The sequence below is a fragment of the Lolium perenne genome, chromosome 6 (genome assembly GCF_019359855.2).
Source record: "Lolium perenne isolate Kyuss_39 chromosome 6, Kyuss_2.0, whole genome shotgun sequence".
Lineage (NCBI taxonomy): Eukaryota > Viridiplantae > Streptophyta > Magnoliopsida > Poales > Poaceae > Lolium > Lolium perenne.
Genome location: NC_067249.2, coordinates 185,069,344 through 185,093,135, shown reverse-complemented (window position 1 = coordinate 185,093,135; position 23,792 = coordinate 185,069,344).

The following is a 23,792-nucleotide window of genomic DNA, read 5'->3' as shown; positions in this document are numbered from 1 at the left end:
TTCAACTTAGACATCCATACCGGGACAACATAGACAACAGATAATGGACTCCTCTTTTATGCATAAGCATGTAACAACAATTAATAATTTTCTCATTTGAGATTGAGGATATGTGTCCAAAACTGAAACTTCCACCATGGATCATGGCTTTAGTTAGCGGCCCAATGTTCTTCTCTAACAATATGCATGCTTAACCATAAGGTGGTAGATCTCTCTTACTTCAGACAAGACGGACATGCATAGCAACTCACATGAAATTCAACAAAGAGTAGTTGATGGCGTCCCCAGTGAACATGGTTATCGCACAACAAACAACTTAATAAGAGATAAAGTGCATAATTACATATTCAATACCACAATAGTTTTTAAGCTATTTGTCCCATGAGCTATATATTGCAAAGGTGATGATGGAATTTTAAAGGTAGCACTCAAGCAATTTACTTTGGAATGGCGGAAAATACCATGTAGTAGGTAGGTATGGTGGACACAAATGGCATAGTGGTTGGCTCAAGTATTTTGGATGCATGAGAAGTATTCCCTCTCGATACACGGTTTAAGGCTAGCAAGGCTTATTTGAAACAAACACAAGGATGAACCGGTGCAGCAAAACTCACATAAAAGACATATTGAAAACATTATAAGACTCTACACCGTCTTCCTTGTTGTTCAAACTCAATACTAGAAATTATCTAGACCTTAGAGAAACCAAATATGCAAACCAAATTTTAGCATGCTCTATGTATTTCTTCATTAATGGGTGCAAAGCATATGATGCAAGAGCTTAATCATGAGCACAACAATTGCCAAGTATCACATTACCCAAGACATTTATAGCAATTACTACATGTATCATTTTCCAATTCCAACCATATAACAATTTAACGAAGGAGAAACTTCGCCATGAATACTATGAGTAGAAACTAAGGACATACTTGTCCATATGCTACAGCGGAGCGTGTCTCTCTCCCATAAAGTGAATGCTAGGATCCATTTTATTCAAACAAAACAAAAACAAAAACAAACCGACGCTCCAAGCAAAGCACATAAGATGTGATGGAATAAAAATATAGTTTCAGGGGAGGAACCTGATAATGTTGTCGATGAAGAAGGGGATGCCTTGGGCATCCCCAAGCTTAGACGCTTGAGTCTTCTTAGAATATGCAGGGGTGAACCACCGGGGCATCCCCAAGCTTAGAGCTTTCACTCTCCTTGATCATGTTGCATCATACTCCTCTCTTGATCCTTGAAAACTTCCTCCACACCAAACTCGAAATAACTCATTAGAGGGTTAGTGCACAATAAAAATTAACATATTCAGAGGTGACACAATCATTCTTAACACTTCTGTACATTGCATAATGCTACTGGACATTAGTGGATCAAATAAATTCATCCAACATAGCAAAAGAGGCAATGCGAAATAAAAGGTAGAATCTGTCAAAACAGAACAGTTCGTATTGACGAATTTTAAAATGGCACCAGACTTGCTCAAATGAAAATGCTCAAATTGAATGAAAGTTGCGTACATATCTGAGGATCATGCACGTAAATTGGCTTAATTTTCTGAGTTACCTACAGGGAGGTGGACCCAGATTCGTGACAGCAAAGAAATCTGGAACTGTGCAGTAATCCAAATCTAGTACTTACTTTTCTATCAACGGCTCAACTTGGCTCAACAAAACACAAAACTAAGATAAGGAGAGGTTGCTACAGTAGTAAACAACTTCCAAGACACAAAATAAAAACAAAGTACTGTAGGTAAAAACATGGGTTGTCTCCCATAAGCGCTTTTCTTTAACGCCTTTCAGCTAGGCGCAGAAAGTGTGTATCAAGTATTATCGGAAGATGGTGTGTCAACCTTACCTTGGGCTTTACCCTTACCTTTCTTATTGTTTTTCTTTCCCTTTGGTTTAGGAAATATATGATTTCCCCCTGGTATAGAGGTGAATTTCAGAGTGCCTTCTCCAACATCAATGACTGCTCCCAATAGTTTCAGCAGGGATCTTCCGAGTATGAGTTTTCCTGTTTCAACAACAAGATAATCAATGGATATTGTTCTTCCAAGAATGGTTGTATGCACACCTGCGGCTATTCCTTTAGGAATTATAGTAGAGTTATCAATGAGAGTTATTTCTTCTCCTCCTTCATCGACTCCCCAAAGTTTCAAAGATTTATAAATGCTTTCAGGCATAAGGCAAAATTCATACATAATATCACAGTAGGCATGAAGAGTTCGATCACCGATAACAATTTTAACAGTAGGATCCCACAATGAAAGTTTAGAGTTCACTAAAACTTGTTCAAGATGATTACGAACGTGGCAATAGTTATCATCCAAGCGAGATGTACTTATCTCGAGATTGTTTAATCTACTATATATGCTAGTGAGGGCTGAATCAAAGTTATTAGCTGAATCATGTGATGCAACCAACTTCTTTATGGCATTAAAAGCTTGATCCCCATTGCAATGAAGGAAATCTCCTCCCACTAAAGTATCCAAAGCATATCTATAGCGAACCATAAGACCAAAATAAAAATTACTAAGGAGCAAACTTAGAGTCATTTGAGGTTCAGTTTTACGATAAGAAGTAAAAATTCTAGACCAAGCATCCTTAAAACTCTCCTCATCCCCTTGTTTAAAAGTGAAGACTAATTCTTCAGGCGAAGAAGTAACAGGTTCAGAGCAAGACATGGTAACAAAAGTAACTAATTTTTTTTTATATTTTTAATATAGAGTGCAAGACAGTAAATAAAGCAAACTAGATAAAGTAAATGCAAGTAAACTAATTTTTTTTTGTGTTTTTGATATAGCAAACAAGATAGCAAATAAAGTAAAACTAGAAACTAATTTTTTTGTATTTTGATTTAGTGCAGCAAACAAAGTAGTAAATAAAACTAAGCAAGACAAAAACAAAGTAAAGAGATTGAGAAGTGGAGACTCCCCTTGCAGCGTGTCTTGATCTCCCCGGCAACGGCGCCAGAAATCTATGCTTGATGGCGTGTAACTCACACGTTCGTTGGGAACCCCAAGAGGAAGGTATGATGCGCACAGCAGCAAGTTTTCCCTCAGAAAGAAACCAAGGTTTATCGAACCAGGAGGAGCCAAGAAGCACGTTGAAGGTTGATGGCGGCGGGATGTAGTGCGGCGCAACACCAGGGATTCCGGCGCCAACGTGGAACCTGCACAACACAACCAAAGTACTTTGCCCCAACGAAACAGTGAGGTTGTCAATCTCACCGGCTTGCTGTAACAAAGGATTAACCGTATTGTGTGGAAGATGATTGTTTGCAGAAAACAGTAAAACAGTATTGCAGTAGATTGTATTTCAGTAAAGAGAATTGGACCGGGGTCCACAGTTCACTAGAGGTGTCTCTCCCATAAGACAAACAGCATGTTGGGTGAACAAATTACAGTTGGGCAATTGACAAATAAAGAGAGCATGACCATGCACATACATATCATGATGAGTATAGTGAGATTTAATTGGGCATTACGACAAAGTACATAGACCGCCATCCAACTGCATCTATGCCTAAAAAGTCCACCTTCAGGTTATCATCCGAACCCCTTCCAGTATTAAGTTGCAAATCAACAGACAATTGCATTAAGTATGGTGCGTAATGTAATCAACAACTACATCCTTAGACATAGCATCAATGTTTTATCCCTAGTGGCAACAGCACAACACAACCTTAGAACTTTCTCACTTGTCCTGTGTCAATGCAGGCATGAACCCACTATCGAGCATAAATACTCCCTCTTGGAGTTACAAGCATCTACTTGGCCAGAGCATCTACTAGTAACGGAGAGCATGCAAGATCATAAAAAACACATAGATATAACTTTGATAATCAACATAACAAGTATTCTCTATTCATCGGATCCCAACAAACGCAACATATAGAATTACAGATAGATGATCTTGATCATGTTAGGCAGCTCACAAGATCCGACAATGATAGCACAATGGGGAGAAGACAACCATCTAGCTACTGCTATGGACCCATAGTCCAGGGGTAGACTACTCACACATCACACCGGAGGCGACCATGGCGGCGTAGAGTCCTCCGGGGAGATGATTCCCCTCTCCGGCAGGGTGCGGAGGCGATCTCTGGATCCCCGAGATGGGATCGGCGTTGGCGGCGTCTCCGGAAGGTTTTCCATATCGTGGCTCTCGATGCCGGGGGTTTCGTCACGGAGGCTTTAAGTAGGCGGAAGGGCAAGTCGAGGGGGCACAGGGGCCCAGAGATGACAGGGCGGGCGCGGCCAAGGGGGCCGCGCCGCCCTAGGGTTTGGGCACCCTGTGGCCCCACTTCGTTTCATCTTCGGACTTCTGGAAGCTTCGTGGAAAAATAGGCCCCTGGGCGTTGATTTCGTCCAATTCCGAGAATATTTCCTTACTAGGATTTCTGAAACCAAAAACAGCAGAAACAAAGAATCGGCACTTCGGCATCTTGTTAATAGGTTAGTTCCAGAAAATGCACGAATATGACATAAAGTGTGCATAAAACATGTAGATAACATCAATAATGTGGCATGGAACATAAGAAATTATCGATACGTCGGAGACGTATCAGACCCTGACATGTCGGGTGTTGCCGGTGTCTGTGATTGGATCCAATCTGCCACAAAATCTGGAAGGATTTGGGATTTTATCGCCGTTCGATTAACGTAAGTTATGTCGTGTGGCGCTAGTTCGATAGCCCATTGGGACACCCGACCTGTGGCCTCCGGATTGGTCATTATGCTCTTCAGGGGTGCTTCACTTACAACTTTAATCGGGTGCTCCGTGAAGTAGTGCCGCAACTTGCGAGCTGACCTCCATACTTCATATGCCAGTTTCTGGTGATGGGGATACCTCTGCCTTGCAGGCGTGAGCACTTCACTGAGATAATAAACGGGCCTCTGCACACCATGGACTCTTCCTGCTTCCTCTCGTTCGATGACTAGAACGCTGCTGAAGACTTGTGCCGTTGCAGCTATGTACATGAGCAACGTCTCCTTCTCGCGTGGAGTCACAAGTACTGGGGAGGTTGATAAGATTTTCTTCAAGTTGTCGAAGGATTCCTGTGCCTCCTTTGTCCACTCGAACTTTTCCGATTTTTTCATCAAGTTGTAGAAGGGCAAGGCTTTCTCCCCCAGCTTTGCAATGAACCTGCTTAGCGCTGCTAGTCGTCCTGCCAGCTGCTGCACTTGGTGCAGATTCTTTGGCGGCTCCATATCGAGAATGGCTTTGATCTTTAATGGATTGGCTTCGATTCCCCTAGCTGATATGAAGTACCCGAGTACTTGTCCTCCTGGCACTCTGAAGAAGCACTTTTTGGGATTCAACTTGATTTTGTATCTGTCCAGATTGTCGAAGGTTTCCCGCAAGTCATCGATGAGTGTGGCTGCGTTCTTCGTTTTCACCACGATGTCGTCGATGTAAACTTCGATGTTTCTTCCAATCTGCTCCGCAAGGCACGCTTGCATGCAGCGTTGGTAAGTAGCTCCTGCATTTTTCAACCCGAAGGTCATGACATTGTAACAGAAAACGCCGTGTGGGGTGATGAACGCGGTTAGCTCCTGGTCTTCTTTCTTCAGTTTAATCTGATTGTACCCGGAGTATGCATCGAGAAAAGAGAGACGGTCGCATCCGGCTGTGGAATCGACTATTTGGTCTATTCGAGGCAGCGGGAAATGATCCTTTGGGCAGTGCTTGTTAAGGCTGGTGTAGTCGATGCACATGCAGAGGGCGGTTGTGTCCTTCTTCGGCACCATGACGGGATTGGCCACTGATACGTCTCCGACGTATCGATAATTTCTTATGTTCCATGCCACATTATTGATGATATCTACATGTTTTATGCATACTTTATGTCATATTTATGCGTTTTCCGGAACTAACCTATTGACGAGATGCCGAAGGGCCGATTCTTTGTTCTGCTGTTTTTGGTTTCAGAAATCCTAGTAAGGAAATACTCTCGGAATCGGACGAAATCAACGCCCAGCATCTTAGAATCCCCAGAAGCATCCAGAACACCCGAGAGAGGCCAGAGGGGGGCCACAGGCCCACCAGATGGTAGGCCGGCACGGCCAAGGGGGGGCTCGCGCCCCCCTAGTGTGTCGTCGCCTCGTTGACCTTCTGACGCCGCCTCTTCGCCTATAAGAAGCCCCTCGACCTAAAACCTCGAGACGAAAAAGCCACGGTACGAGAAACCTTCCAGAGCCGCCGCCATCGCGAAACCAAGATCTGGGGGACATGAGTCTCTGTTCCGGCACGCCGCCGGGATGGGGAAGTGCCCCCGGAAGGCTTCTCCATCGACACCGCTGCCATCTCCACCGCCATCTCCATCAACGCTGTTGTCTCCCATGAGGAGGGAGTAGTTCTCCATCGAGGCTCGGGGCTGTACCGGTAGCTATGTGGTTAATCTCTCTCCTATGCACCTCAATACAATGATCTCATGAGCTGCCTTACATGATTGAGATTCATATGAGTTTTGTATCACTATTCGTCTATGTGCTACTCTAGTGATGTTATTAAAGTACTCTATTCCTCCTGCATGATGTAATGTGGACAGTGTGTGCATCATGTAGTACTTGGCGTAGTTTATGATTGTGATCTCTTGTAGATTATGAAGTTAACTATTACTATGATGGTATTGATGTGATCTATTTGGTTATGTTGATCTATCTTGCACTCTAAGGTTATTTAAATATGAACATTGAATATTGTGGAGCTTGTTAACTCCGGCATTGAGGGTTCGTGTAATCCTACGCAATTAGTGGTGTTCATCATCCAACAAGAGGGTGTAGAGTCTAGCATCTATCTATTTATTTATGTGATCAATGTTGAGAGTGTCCACTAGTAAAAGTATAATCCCTAGGCCTTGTTCCTAAATACTGCTATCGCTGCTTGTTTACTGTTCTACCGCATCATCGTCCGCAATATCACCACCATCAACCACACGCCAGTCCTGGATAGCAAAGCACTTTTCTGGTGCCGTTGCTACTGCTCATATATATTCATACCACCTGTATTTCACTATCTCTTCGCCGAACTAGTGCACCTATTAGGTGTGTTGGGGACACAAGAGACTTCTTGCTTTGTGGTTGCAGGGTTGCATGAGAGGGATATCTTTGACCTCTTCCTCCCTGAGATCGATAAACCTTGGGTGATCCACTTAAGGGAAACTTGCTGCTGTTCTACAAACCTCTGCTCTTGGAGGCCCAACACTGTCTACAAGAATAGAAGCTCCCGTAGACATCAAGCACTTTTCTGGCGCCGTTGCCGGGGAGGAAAGGTAAAAGGTACTCATACTCCGGTTCCAGGTAACAGTACTTTTCTGGCGCCATTGTGTGTGTGCTCGAAGCTATTTCCTTTAGATCCTGCAATTGCATCTTTTTGTTTCTTGTTTTACACTAGTTAGGCAAAATGGACAACAATGAGCTTCTTATTTTATTTCCTGAGTTAAGACATGAATTGTGTGATGCGAAAATTAAAGAACCTATGGAACCTCATTTGCATGCTAGTAGCAATGTTATTGGTATGAACGCAATCACTGCTAATGCTATGGATAAGTCTAAGCTTGGGGAAGCTAGTTTATATAAAAATAATCTTTTTTGCTCCTCAGCTTTGGAAGAAATATTTTGCTCTGATAATGCTTTATCTCCCATATGCAATAACTCTAATGATGCTTCTGATATTTTAAATCCACCTGCTGAAAGTATTCCGTATAAAATACCTATGAAAATTATTGAACGTGTTATGGATAACCTCTATGAAGGGGATGGAACTGTCCATCCTGGAGATCATTTACTGTTTTTGCATGAATTATGCGGGTTATTCAAGTGTGCAGGTATCTCTATGGATGAAGTGAGGAAGAAGCTATTCTCTGTTTATTTATGCAGTAAAGCGGCGCATTGGTATAAATTGTTGAAGAATAGTCATTCTCTTGGTTGGGAGGAAATTGTATCTCTCTTTTACTCTAAATTTTATCCTCCTCATGAAGTGCATATTGATAGGAATTATATTTATAACTTTTATCCTCGTGATGAAGAGAGTATTTCTCAAGCGTGGGGGAGATTGAAGTCACTAATGCTCAAATGTCCCATTCATGAGCTCCCCCGTAATGTTATTGTTAACAATTTTTATGCGAGGCTTTCAGGACATCACAAGGACTATCTAGATGCCTGTTCGGAGGGATCTTTCGCAAGCAAGGAGGTTGAAGCTAAGTGGGATCTTCTTGATCAGATTGAGGAGAACGCTGAAGGATGGGAGAACAACAAAGGTAAAGAGTCAGGTATAAATTATGATTACGAATGCATTGAAGCCTTTATGGATACTGATAAATTTCGAGATATGAGTGCTACTTATGGCCTTGACTCTCAAGTTGCTGCAAATCTTTATAAAGCCTTTGCTTCTCATTTTGAATTGCCTAAGAAGAATTTTGATAAGTATCATGAACCTTTTAAAGAGGCTTGCATGATGAATGAAATTGATAAGCATGCTCAAACTCCTAAGAATGCTATTTCCTATAAGCATGTTAATTTTTGTGGAATGCATATACCTTGTGGAATTAATCAAATCAAAGATGAATATTGCATCCATCATATTAATGAAAAAACTAGAAAGTGGTTTAGGGCTCTAGATGATCTTGGTAAAAAAGTGTGTGCCCTCTATCCTTTTATTTGTGAACTTTGCCATGGAGTGGGTCATTTTAATTTTCAATGCTCCTCCAATGATAATTTGAACCCCATGAGTGCTACAAATTGGTATTGATGATGAAATTACTCCTAATCAGCATGATGAACTTACTTTATTTTTGTGGTGTGAAGAGCTCTCAAGAAAAATCTCTTTGTTACATATGAGTGATCTTGATATTGATGACGTCCTGCATGGGTGTTTTTCTTATTGCATTGATAATAGCCATACAAATACTTACATACAAAATATTTTAGAAGATGACACCTTGCCAAAATATGATAGGACCGCTGTGTGTTTTGAACTAATTAATGAAAAGGAGGAATCCTCCCAAGTTTCTTCTATTGTTTCTGAGAGTAAATCAGGTTATGCGGACAAGCCACCCTTCAAGCCTCTTCCTCCTAAAGAAGGGAACGAGGAGAAGGAAGAGAAGAAGAAGAAGAAGAAGAAGGGAACGAAGAAGAAGAAGAAGAAGAAGAAGAAGAAGAAGGAGAATAAAGAGAAAAAGGTAACGGCATATCCCCGCGTGAATGAGATAACGCTAGGTAACCGTAAGTATGTTGCTCCTAATGATTATTATGATAATGAATCTGAATACAATGATCTTCCTATGCCCTTTACATACATTAGTGATCATGATTTGAATGAGCACACTACTTTTGATATTGCAAATCTCTGGGAAACTAATTCTGAAAATGATGATGATAATAATTGCCATAGTATCAGTGCTATCCATGCTTCCTCCCATAATGATATAGAAAGCTCTAAGCTTGGGGAAGAGGTGTTTGAAAATCCTTTTGCTACTGATCATTATATGTTTGATACATCTCCTTCTAATAACAATGATGGTATGGTCACAGATAAACCGACTGTGAAAGATAACTATTCTATTTCTTATGATGACACTGTGCCTCCGACCTTTGATGATTATTATAAAGAATGCTATGATATAGGTTATAACTATCCTTATAAAACTTGTCATAGTCATGATTGGATTACCAAAAACAATTCCCTTAATATGCAACTTGTTTACCATGTTCAAATTCTTGATAATAATCTTGCTCCAATTACTATTAACGAGAAGAACTCTTCTTATGCTAAAATTAATGATACTTCTATGCATATGAACCATGATAAGAATGTTTTAAGTGATGGGTATATTGTGGATTTCATCAATGATGCTACTGAAAGTTATTATTAGAGAGGGAAACATGGTTATATGCATCTTAATAATATTAAGTTTCCCCTCTTTATGTTGAGAATCTTGAAGTTACTCGTGTTTTATCCTCTTATGCTTGTCACTTTGTTCTTCATGATTTCATTTGTGTACAAGATTCCTTTGCATAGGAAGCATGTTAGGCTTAAATTTGTTTTGAATTTGCCTCTTGATGCTCTCTTTTGCTTCAAATACTATTTCTTGCGAGTGCATCATTAAAACTGCTGAGCCCATCTTAATGGCTATAAAGAAAGAACTTCTTGGGAGATAACCCATGTGTTTATTTTACTACAGTAATTTTGTTTTATATTTGTGTTTTGGAAGTTGTTACTACTGTAGCAACCTCTCCTTATCTTAGTTTTATTGCATTGTTGTGCCAAGTAAAGTCTTTGATAGTAAGGTTCATACTAGATTTGGATTACTGCGCAGAAACAGATTTCTTGCTGTCACGAATCTGGGCCTAATTCTCTGTAGGTAACTCAGAAAATTATGCCAATTTACGTGAGTGATCCTCAGATATGTACGCAACTTTCATTAAATTTGAGAATTTTCATTTGAGCAAGTCTGGTGCCTCTTTAAAATTCGTCCTTACGGACTGTTCTGTTTTGACAGATTCTGCCTTTTATTTCGCATTGCTTCTTTTGCTATGTGGGATAGATTTCTTTGTTCCATTAACTTCCAGTAGCTTTGGGCAATGTCCAGAAGTGTTAAGAATGATTTTGTCACCTCTGAACATGTGAATTTTTGATTATGCACTAACCCTCTAATGAGTTGTTTCGAGTTTGGTGTGGAGGAAGTTTTCAAGGGTCAAGAGAGGAGGATGATACAATGTGATCAAGAAGAGTGAAAGCTCTAAGCTTGGGGATGCCCCGGTGGTTCATCCCTGCATATTTCAAGAAGACTCAAGCATCTAAGCTTGGGGATGCCCAAGGCATCCCCTTCTTCATCAACAAATTATCAGGTTTCTTCTCTTGAAACTATATTTTTATTCGGTCACATCTTATGTACTTTACTTGGAGCGTTTGTGTGTTTCTATTTTTGTTTTTGTTTGAATAAATTCATGCTTGTGTGGGAGAGAGACACGCTCCGCTGGTTCGTATGAACACATGTGTTCTTAGCTTTTAATGTTCATGGCGAAGGATGAAACTGCTTCGTTAATTGTTATATGGTTGGAATCGGAAAATGATACATGTAGTAATTGCTTAAATGTCTTGGATAATGTGATACTTGGCAATTGTTGTGCTCATGTTTAAGCTCTTGCATCATATACTTTGCACCTATTAATGAAGAAATACATAGAGCTTGCTAAAATTTGGTTTGCATAATTGGTCTCTCTAAGGTCTAGATAATTTCTAGTATTGAGTTTGAACAACAAGGAAGACGGTGTAGAGTCTTATAATGTTTACAATATGTCTTTTATGTGAGTTTTGCTGCACCGCTTCATCCTTGTGTTTGTTTCAAATAACCTTGCTAGCCTAAGCCTTGTATCGAGAGGGAATACTTCTCATGCATCCAAAATCCTTGAGCCAACCACTATGCCATTTGTGTCCACCATACATACCTACTACATGGTATTTCTCCGCCATTCCAAAGTAAATTGCTTGAGTGCTACCTTTAAATTTCTATCCTCTACCTTTGCAATATATAGCTCATGGGACAAATAGCCTAAAAACTATTGTGGTATTGAATATGTACTTATGCACTTTATCTCTTATTAAGTTGCTTGTTGAGCGATAACCATGTTCCTGGGGACGCCATCAACTACTCTTTGTTGAATATCATGTGAGTTGCTATGCATGTCCGTCTTGTCTGAAGTAAGGGAGATTTACCACTAGAATGGTTAGAGCATGCATAATGTTAGAGAAGAACATTGGGCCGCTAACTAAAGCCATGATCCATGGTGGAAGTTTCAGTTTTGGACAAATATCCTCAATCTCAAATGAGAAAATTAATTGTTGTTGAATGCTTATGCATAAAAGAGGAGTCCATTATCTGTTGTCTATGTTGTCCCGGTATGGATGTCTAAGTTGAGAATAATCAATAGCGAGAAATCCGGTGCGAGCTTTCTCCTTAGACCTTTGTACAGGCGGCATAGAGGTACCCCTTTGTGACACTTGGTTAAAACATATGCATTGCGATGATAATCCAGGTAATCCGAGCTAATTAGGACAAGGTGCGGGCACTATTAGTATACTATGCATGAGGCTTGCAACTTGTAAGATATAATTTACATAACACATATGCTTTATTACTACCGTTGATAAAATTGCTTCTTGTTTTCAAAATAAAAGCTCTAGCACAAATATAGCAATCAATGCTTCCCTCTGCGAAGGGCCATTCTTTTACTTTCATGTTGAGTCAGTTCACCTATTTCTCTCCACCTCAAGAAGCAAACACTTGTGTGAACTGTGCATTGATTCCTACATACTTGCATATTGCACTTGTTATATTACTCTATGTTGACAACTATCCATGGGATATACATGTTATAAGTTGAAAGCAACCGCTGAAACTTAATCTTCCTTTGTGTTGCTTCAATACCTTTACTTTGAATTATTGCTTTATGAGTTAACTCTTATGCAAGACTTATTGATGCTTGTCTTGAAGTACTATTCATGAAAAGTCCTTGCTATATGATTCATTTGTTTACTCATGTCATTTACCATTGCTTTGATCGCTGCATTCATTACATATGCTTACAATAGTATGATCAAGGTTATGATGGCATGTCACTCCAGAAATTATCTTTGTTATCGTTTACCTACTTGGGACGAGCAGGAACTAAGCTTGGGGATGCTGATACGTCTCCGACGTATCGATAATTTCTTTTGTTCCATGCCACATTATTGATGATATCTACATGTTTTATGCATACTTTATGTCATATTTATGCGTTTTCCGGAACTAACCTATTGACGAGATGCCGAAGGGCCAGTTGCTGTTTTCTGCTGTTTTTGGTTTCAGAAATCCTAGTAAGGAAATACTCTCGGAATCGGACGAAATCAACGCCCAGCATCTTAGAATCCCCGGAAGCATCCAGAACACCCGAGAGAGGCCAGAGGGGGGCCACAGGCCCACCAGATGGTAGGCCGGCGCGGCCAAGGGGGGGCCCGCGCCCCCCTAGTGTGTCGTCGCCTCGTTGACCTTCTGACGCCGCCTCTTCGCCTATAAGAAGCCCCTCGACCTAAAACCTCGAGACAGAAAAGCCACGGTACGAGAAACCTTCCAGAGCTGCCGCCATCGCGAAGCCAAGATCTGGGGGACAGGAGTCTCTGTTCCGGCACGCCGCCGGGACGGGGAAGTGCCCCCGGAAGGCTTCTCCATCGACACCGCTGCCATCTCCACCGCCATCTCCATCAACGCTGCTGTCTCCCATGAGGAGGGAATAGTTCTCCATCGAGGCTCGGGGCTGTACCGGTAGCTATGTGGTTAATCTCTCTCCTATGCACCTCAATACAATGATCTCATGAGCTGCCTTACATGATTGAGATTCATATGAGTTTTGTATCACTATTCGTCTATGTGCTACTCTAGTGATGTTATAAAAGTACTCTATTCCTCCTGCATGATGTAATATGGACAGTGTGTGCATCATGTAGTACTTGGCGTAGTTTATGATTGTGATCTCTTGTAGATTATGAAGTTAACTATTACTATGGTGGTATTGATGTGATCTATTTGGTTATGTTGATCTATCTTGCACTCTAAGGTTATTTAAATATGAACATTGAATATTGTGGAGCTTGTTAACTCCGGCATTGAGGGTTCGTGTAATCCTACGCAATTAGTGGTGTTCATCATCCAACAAGAGGGTGTAGAGTCTAGCATCTATCTATTTATTTTTGTGATCAATGTTGAGAGTGTCCACTAGTGAAAGTATAATCCCTAGGCCTTGTTCCTAAATACTGCTATCGCTGCTTGTTTACTGTTCTACTGCATCTGTACTGTCCGCAATATCACCACCATCAACCACACGCCAGTCCTGGATAGCAAAGCACTTTTCTGGTCCCGTTGCTACTGCTCATATATATTCATACCACCTGTATTTCACTATCTCTTCGCCGAACTAGTGCACCTATTAGGTGTGTTGGGGACACAAGAGACTTCTTGCTTTGTGGTTGCAGGGTTGCATGAGAGGGATATCTTTGACCTCTTCCTCCCTGAGATCGATAAACCTTGGGTGATCCACTTAAGGGAAACTTGCTGCTGTTCTACAAACCTTTGCTCTTGGAGGCCCAACACTGTCTACAAGAATAGAGTCTCCCGTAGACATCAGCCACCCACTCAGATTCCTTAAGCTCTCGAATAAATCCTGCCTTGCGGAGCCGATTAACTTCTTCGCCAATTGCTCTTCTCTTTGGTTCAGAAAATCGTCGCATTGATTGCTGTACTGGTTTGGCCGTTGGGTCAACATTCAGGGCGTGCTCAGCGAGTTCCCTGGGGATACCTGGCTTGTCGGATGGTTCCCATGCAAATATCTCCCAGCGCTCACGGAGGAACTCGATGAGCGCGCCTTCCTATGCGACAGTGAGATCAGCCGAGGTATTGACCGTCTTCTTCGGGTTAGTAGGGTGCACCTGCAGCTTCTTAGTTTCCTTCGTAGTGTCGAACTCATCGGATCTTACGTTTCGATTGTCGGCTGGTGGTTGTGTATGGTCTGTAACGGTATCGATCGTGTTGAGTTCTTCCTTGGCTCCAAACTTCGAGGCGATCTTCTGGAACTCCCTGGCGCAGTTGTCTGATCGAGCGAAGCTGCCATGAACGGTTATTGGGGTCCCGTTGTTGCCTGGCATCTTCAGTTTCAGGTATGCGTAATGAGGCACGGCCATGAATTTAGCGAACGCAGGCCTGCCGAGGATGGCGTGGTACTGAGATTCCCAGTCGACTACCTCGAACTCGATCTTTTCTTTCCTGAAATTACTGGGTGTGCCGAAGACTACGTCCAATGACGTTTTGCCTAACGAGTAAGCGGGTCGAGTCGGTATAATGCCGTGGAACCCTGTGTCAGATTCTCTTAGCATGTCGACTGTCAAACCCATTGCTCTCATTGTGCTGGCGAATAGCAAGTTCAAGCCACTTCCTCCATCCATGAATACTTTCCCCATATTGTACCCTCCAATCTGCGCTTCAAGGACAAGGGCCGCGTGACCGGGCCTTGGGACAGCTTTCGGGTGATCCGCCCTGCTGAAGGTGATGCTTTGCTCTGACCAGTTGATGAAATCCGGCGTATCAACCATGGCGACTTCCGCATATTTTACTTCTCGAGAGAACTTCTTGATTTCTCTCTTCGAAAAGCTGGTTTTATGGATCATGTTGATTTGTCCACGTAGCGCTGGGAATACTTCGGCTGGTACATATTCATCTTTTTCCATTGGCTCATATGGTACCGGTACATATGGTTCTGGCGGATGGTCATAGGACCTTGCTTTCTCCTCCATCATATGAACTCTTGATGCAGCTTCGGCTCTAAGATCATCACAGAACTGTCGAATCTCTAGGAAGTGTCGGCAGTTCCTCAACGGATGACTGGACTTCTCCCGACCATCTTTTGGATCATAGTAGGAGTGGAGGTAACATGGCGCCTCAAGTTGCTCCGTGGCCGAGAGGTATGGAGAACGGGTGCGACCCCTGATTGTCGATGTGTCGTGGCATCCTTGCTCGAACTGCCGAGGATGAACTACTGTTCTGCCTTCCTCCTCACAATGTGAACTTCTTCGCCTCTTTCTTTGCCCAGCCGCGGTGTCGAGATTCCCTCGGTCGCTCTCCTGCGTGCTTCTGGGCGAAATTTTTAGGGTTGCCGCTGAAGGGACACCCTCCGGGGGTACGGCCTTTGAGTCGGATGTGCCGGCCCTAGGGAGGCGAAGGAAACCTCCGGAATCGATGACGAAGTGGACGCCACTGAAAACAGCCTCCGCGTCGTGAGATGACGCCATAGAGTTTGGATGAAGTGTTTCGCGGCGCGGCACGAACTCAAAGGACCCGCAGCGGATCGGATCTCTTGACTCCGCCGGCGTCGGTGATTCGAGTAAAAACGCCGCGGACGTGACTGGTGCTGCCGATGCCTTGCCTTGTGCCGACAGGTTTCCCACAGACGGTGCCAATTGTCGAGGGTACTCCTCGCCAATGCCCTCTGATAGGGGCTTAGGGTTGATGGAATCCTGCAAGCTGACACGAGACATCGGTTCACAGACAAGCGGGGAGAGCGATTACCCAGGTTCGGGGCCCTCGATGAGGTAAAACCCTTACGTCCTGCATGTCTGTTCTTGATTATGATGACAATGAGTTACAATGGGGTGCCGAATAGTTCGGCTGAGATCTCGGCGAGATTGCTATCGCTAGAGTTACCTAGCTCTAAGCTTTTGCTGGCTATGATCGCTAAGATTGTTCGTGTCCCTCGGCAGCCCCTCTCCTGGCCTTTATATAGGAGGCCAGGTCTCAAGGGTCCTAACTGAGTACGACTAGGTTTACAGTACTTTTAGATCTAATCTTTCCTTGTTGGCTGCTTCCTTGTCTTGCCCGCCAAGGTTTCCTCCGGTGCGCTGTCCAGGTGGCCCATCTAGCCTTCGGGTGTCTTCATGGGCCTCCAATTAGTCAATACAGGATAGGGCAACGTTGGTTACTCGAAGGGTAGTGCCCACGTCAACTGGCATCACCGCTGGAGCTGGGTGTGGGATCCCAAGCTCTCCCACACAAGGCCGAACACGGGCGTCCACCTCCGGAAGGAGCAGGTAGCCACCGCCATGCCCGCGCCGGGGACTCCGCAACGACACACATATGGTACAGGCAGAGCAGTAGGTTTTCGTCTATGTGCATGAGCTGGCCCAAGCGCATGAGCGTGCCACCGCGGCCCTCTAGGCCCCGACGGACCCTGATCGAGCCAAGCACCGCGCGGCCGCGGCAACCTTTCCGCGGCCGCCGCAGCACTCGAGCCGTCGTTGTCACGAACCACCACAACCGGAGAAGTAGGATTAGGCACCACCCTCCTACATCAAGGTCACGCCCAGCAGGACCCCGCCGCCTCCGTGCCGTGTCGGTTTTACCCTTCGACAACTCTGGCACCGACAAAGAGAGGGGAGAGAGCTCTCGGAGAGATCCCAAGGGACGGTGGTGATATCCCCGGTGTGTTGCGGCGCCGCCGCTCGGGGTTTAGGGTTGCTTGAAACTGGGGAGAATTTCACTCCCCCGGTCTTCGCAACAGGTAGGGATTCTTACTAAGGATGGCAATGGGCAGGGTATGGGCAGGGTAGAGCAATACCATACCCATACCCGTATAGCCAATGGGTACAAACTTCTACCCATACCCGTACCCATGGGTATAAAACTTTACCCATACCCATACCCGGCGAGTACCCGTACCCATTGGGTACCCGGTGGATAGGATAAATTGTACACAAGTCAATCACAATTTTACATTTATCGATGACAAATTTGATTAAAAAAATTAACTATCTCAACTTAATAACATGTAGTTGAGTACATAACAATTAACATAATATAGAAATCACATTCTCATATTCTAACACATAAGTCAACAAAAATAGACATGTCACGTAAGATTTGACAATAAACGGGCAGGGTATGGGTTTACCCGCGGGTACGAGGCTATACCCGTTCCCTGCCCATGACTTAACGGGCAGGGTATGGGTACTACCCATGGACATAAAAGTGTACCCATACCCTGCCCATGCGGGTACGGTACCCGCGGGTACCCGTACCCGTGGGCAAAATTGCCATCCTTAATTCTTACCGCCTTTAAGGCATGAGTATCAAGATTTTAATCTTGGTTGAACACCAAGTCTAATTGTCAGAATTAGTTATCAGAGTACCCGAAAAAAATTAGTCACCAAGTATCAATAGAAATCTAAATTCTCATCCGTGATGATTTTAACCCAGGTGAAAACAACCCACACCACATTCAGCGACAACACCTTGACAAAGGCTACCGTCGTCCAACATTATTTCGCAAATTGGTTTTGGCTTTCACGGTGTGCCGACGTGACAGCATGGTGGCTCAAACATTTTTTTTTTTTTTTGTGAATTGCCTCAAACACAGTTAGACTCGTCAAATAAGAGCATATCCATTCGTTGGGCTCCACAGACCGACATCCGGCGCTATTTAGGGCCGTATGCATGTAAAATTCGGTCTGGGAAGACCCATTTTCCCGGCAGCGAGCCCAAAGGAAAGTCCGAATATATTTAAATTTATTCAAACTTTTCGAAATTTAGAGATATTTAATATATAGACGAGTTCTTACATATATATAGACCGAATTCGTAATATATTCGAATTCAGCCAGATGAAAACATCGTTCTACATGCCAAAATGACGGTAGAACACCGTGTAGTCGACGTCGTTATCGTTGCTGGAGTCGCCGCCGTCCTGCAGTGGCGGCGCCTGCTGGCTGCTCTGGCTGGGGGCCCAACGGCTGGACCCCTGCCCAGGGTCGCCGAGGCGTGGCGGCGATAGCGTGGGCCGGTACCACTCGTTGTCGCTGGAATCCTCCAGCTTGATGAGCGGCGCGCCTCTGGCGGGTGCTGCGGTGGTGGCCGCGCGGCGTCGCGCCACCAGCAGGTCCAACAGCCGCTGCTCCGCCTCCTCCCTCTCCCAGTCCTGCTTGGACCAGGCGAGCGCCGCGTCCATTGGCATGGCGTTGTCGGCAGGGACGAGGACTTGCAGGGACCTCGCGATCGCCTCATGGACTGCCGCGTCCTCGCCCGCGCGGCCTCCTCGGCGGTGAGGTCAGACGCAGCTACGACCGCTGCGTCGTCCTTCTTTGGCTTCCTCTTGCGGCTGCGCGCCGGTAACGTCGAGACACGTGCCCCTCGCGGATGACGAGGGCGCCACTGCTACGTCCTCTGGTCGTCAGTAGCGACGCCGGCTCCTTCTTCATCGTCGTCCTCGGCGTCGATGCTGGAGGAGCCGATCCGCACGAACGCGTGGAAGACCTTGACGCCGAGCCCGACTAGGAGGACAACGCCATTCGTTGTGGCATCCAGGAGCTTCCGTGTCGGCGCGACACAGAAGGCACTGCCGCCGCCGGCGGCCTCCCTATGACGGGGTAGTTTCCGCCCTCGATGTGCGCGAGCATGTTCTCGAGGGTGCGGCCTGGCGCGCTCCTCCAGTGGCGGCGACCGGCGGTGTTGTTGCGCACGGGAGGAGGTGGAGGTCCATCGTAGGCGGCGAGCTCGCGTTCGTACCTGCTCCTGAAGAAGTCGTTCGACGTAGTTGTCGGGGAAGAACCTCGGCTCAGCGCGCTGCTCGTCGCTGAGTGTCTCAATCACCCCATCGATTTCGGCGTCGAGGGCGTTGCCTCCAACTTGCGGCGGCGAGATCGGGACGCCCCCCGCGCTCAGGCGCCAGCCTCCGGGCGCGCGGAAGTCTGGCGACGCCGGGTAGTCGCCATGTGCAGCAGTCTCACCTCCTATTGGTGCAGTGACCGCCGGCCGAAGCCGTTGTTCACCGCGCCATCGCCGTAGCCCGTCATTGCTCGAGGAGGATTGGGGAGAGAAGACTGGGGAGAGAAGGGAGACATCGATGGTGAATGCGGCCAGAAGCAGTAGGTCCGCGATAAATAGATTGAGCCACGTGTGAATTCGAGGCGACGGCATTAACTCGCCACGTGGAAGCTACGCGTCCGGCGAAGGCTGACCGATGGCAGGCTTTCACAGAGCGCGGAAAACGATGCGATGAGGACAACGATCGGCCTTTCTCGCCAACAAGTTAGGGCCACCAGGCGCGCGGGAACTTTCCTCGACGTTTTCTGCGCTTTTGTTCCCAGGGGGGCGGGGATGGCATGGGCTCGCTGGATGGATGAAAGCCCAAGTCCGAACGAAAACGAAGATCCGGGGACGCGACTGAGCCATTTTCACTATCCGGATGAAAAAAAAATAGGGCTGTCGAGGGCCTCGTCGGGGAGACGGCTAGACATGCTCTAAAGGGCAAGAGATGCACAAATTCCATTCTGGAATTAGGTTCTTGTCTCCCCTATATCACAGGTCAACCCCCATCTCTTACAAACGTAGAAGTCCACCTTTCTTGGTACGAAATTGCAACGGTGGTGAGTGAGACCAACTTTCAGGTGCCGCACTAAGGAATGCATGCCATGATGTAACAGCAGTTGCCAGGCGTCTTCACGTCTCTCGACATGATTTGTTGTCTTCAGATACTTTATGTAAAGTTTGAAGAAAAAACTGGCTTAATTAACAGTGGTACAGAAGTAGCCAATCGACCTTCCAATTCCTTGTCAAACTGTATTCCAATTTTTGTCTACGGAACAATTATCATATGCAAAATTGGAAGGTTCCAAATCAACTCGTGACAATGAGCCAGAAGAAAAATGAACAGTTTTTACATTTTGACATGGGTATTCAACTAGATACCTATTACGCACGTGGATACTATATACAGGTACTATTCTGCAATGGGTGGGCACATTTGAATAGGTGTACCTATTATTTCTTATACGAAAAATCATGTAGTATTCAGCAGGGCTTAACATTTCGCTTTATATTATTTCACACCCCATAGAAACTCCCGAATTTGAGAAAAAAGCAAAATTTTCAAAAACTTTGGGAAGATTTGAAGTCTGACATTGAAATTAATTTTGAAAATGAAAAGTAGATGATCGGGATTCAACCTCAGATTCAGTGCATATTAAATAAATTGTTAGGCCTTGAACCACTCCAGTACAGCCAAGTTTTTGAGAAAACATGTTCTATTTCCTCTTGAAGCGAAATTATATCACTAGTAGAAAAAAGGCCTTCCATCCCAACCCATTAGTCCCCAAATACTTTGACCCGGGACTAATGAGTCTTTAGTCCCGGTTCTGCTGATGAACCGAGACTAATGCTCGGGGCAACCGGGACTAAAGGGCTACGGTGGGCTGCGGCCAGGGCAAAAACCTTTAATCCCGGTTGGGGACACCAACCGGGACTAAAGGGTCCCTTTAGTCCCGGTTGGTGTCCCCAACCGAGATTAAAGGTTTTTTTTTCTGTTTTTTTACCCCCCCGCACCTCCCCCCCCCCCCCCCCCCCCGCCCCCCGTGGATCGCCTTTTTTAGCACTGTAAAATAGAAAATAAAATGATAGAAAATTCAAAAAAATAAAATGTTTTCAGATTCTTGTATGTTATGCAACCTAGTATTAGGGAAAATTAACAAATTTGAATTTTCACCTTTTTTGCAAAAAGTTTTGAAAAATGGTAGAACCACAATAACTTTTGCATACGACGTCGAAAAAAAACGTATAATATATCAAAATGGTTTACCCGGTTAGCCAATTTTTAGATTCTCAAAATTCCAAATGGAAATACAAAAGCCGGAAGATTTTAGTTTTTGCTATAAATTACGGATTATATATATTTTTTTATTTTTTAAAAAACTAAAATTAATAATTGCATCCTGCATAAAGATTACTATCATTTTTACCCAATTTTTAGATTTTCAAATTTTTAGGTTTTAGGTTTGACAAAAAATATATTTAATTAATTAATAAAATTAAAAATAATACAAATTAAAAAGTTAATGTTTATTTATTTATTCAAGATTATTATTACATCATTACTTTTGTTTATTAAAAGAATTGTTTGAAATTCAAACAATAAATAAATGTGACATCGATCAACATGTTAATAGGATTGATATGATACTACTATCACATACATGCGCGCGAAGCACTTAGATGCGGAACGGGATGGAACTCAGAAGTTAAGCGTGCTAGTGCTAGAGTAGTGTGAGGATGGGTAGCCGAGCGGGAAGTTTGACCATGAGTATGTAATTTGACTAGAGATAAGTGTAGTTAGAGATAGAGACTAAACTATGAAAATAGCTGAAATAGTAGAAATTCTGAAAAAATAGAAAAAAAAGAGGGTGTGAAAAATAATTAGAAACCCATGAATTAAAAAAATTAACTCGAAATAGCCTTTAGTCCCGATTCGTGTTACAAACCGGGACTAAAGGTCCTTCGCCCCGGCGCATGCCAGCCGCTCACGTGGCGGGGCCTTTAGTCCCGGTTCGTAAGCAACCGGGACTAAAAGGTGGGGGGCTTTAGTCCCGCATAATTAGTCCCGGTTGCGCAACCGGGATTAATGACCCTTGCGAACCGAGATTAAAACCCCTTTTTCTACTAGTGTATATTATCGTCTCTTATAGAAAACCACATATTTCACCGAAATATTTTTCCAAAGTATTCAGCCCACCTAGGGCAACAAATCTTGCTATCCTCCTGGTTATTTTTGCCAGTCCCGCGAGGCCTCTAATAGTCTAGCTCTAGGCTCGCTCCAGCCGCATAGCGAGATCGATTCAATATTTCCAATGCACATTGGATTATTTTGCGAAGTTTGAATACCCATTGTCAATATCAATTTAGCTAAAATGTTGTCTAACAGGTGTCTACATTTATTGAATCTCCGAAAGCAAATAATGTAGATTGAAGGGAATACCAATTATGATCTGTGCAAGAATCACAAGGCTACATATGAAGTTTCCATTTTTGTAACATAACCTATCAAACTTAAGTTTACACGGTTCTCAAAGCGAAACGAACGAGATAGATGTTACAAATCAGTGATTGCGTCGAGACGATGGTCCTACTAGCCTATGACCTCATTCCGCATGTTGGGTTGGTACCTTCGGGGAGTTAGTTCTATAGTGAAGAAAAGTGACCCGTTCAACCTATACATTAGATAGTTTTTTTTGCGAATATACATTAGACTAGTTATAGCGGGGAGTAACATAGAGTACTAACATGTATATATTACTACTCTATGATACTACCTCTATAGCGGGTAGTAACATATGTGTGGTATCATGTAAGATTAAATTTATTAAATTTATTAGGTTGTAGACTCATCTTGTATTGGAAAGTGTGATGTTACGATAACATAGTTAGTTACTACCTCAAGTTTTTTCATTAATTATCTATGTTACTCCCACTATGAACAGCCTAAGTAGACTAGTCACAATGTAAAATATCATAGACTAGTATTATACATATGATACTAATTTATAATACGACACATACAATGTATAGTATTATGAAATACTATTATAATTAATGTTTTTTTTAGAATCTCAATGCAAATATGTGTACATGATGTGTTTGCCACTAATTTTTTTAGTTATACGAGCTATGATATGGTATCTACCTATAATACTAGTCCCATCTCTCTTCTCATTAATTGATGATGAGGACATCCCTACCTCACTACTACCTCCGTCATTACAAGATGATGATCCTGCTGTGAAGCTCAAGTCCAATGAAGTCAAGATTGGACCAATGACACGAGTTCGTGCGAAGCTACTTAAACAACAGGTGCATTTGTTCCTAAACGATACTTTGATTGATGAGAACTTTATACTACCTAAGTGCTATTACTTATGTATGATCAGGTATTAGGAGGGAGCAAGCACCGCACGAGGAGGAGAGGAGCAGCTGGACCAGAAGATGGACGTGAAGCTGGACATGGAGCTGGACATGAAGACATCACATGGACGCGCGAGGGAGGAGCAGGAGGCATGCGCGAGAGGGGAAGCTGAAGTTCAGGCCGGTGCCAGATCCGGTCCAACCGGACGTGCCGCCGGACCATCCGGTCCCAGGGCCGGTCCGACCGGATCCAGCGCCGGGTCAGTCCGGTTTCAACCGGCCGCGGCGCTTGTGCCAACCGGGCACTATCCAGTAAGCCCGGGAGCCTCGCCCGGTCAACACCCGGCGCCAGGCCCGGTTTGAACCGGACCGGCCGGTCCCAGACCCGGTCGACCGACCGCCAGACCGGCCGACTCCGAGTCTATCTCGACCAGATCTATTCTGGGTCGATTATTTTCGTACTTTTTCGACCTGAGGTCGTCCTGGACGCCTATATAAGTCCATAGGACGCCCCCAAAGTTGCTTTAGAC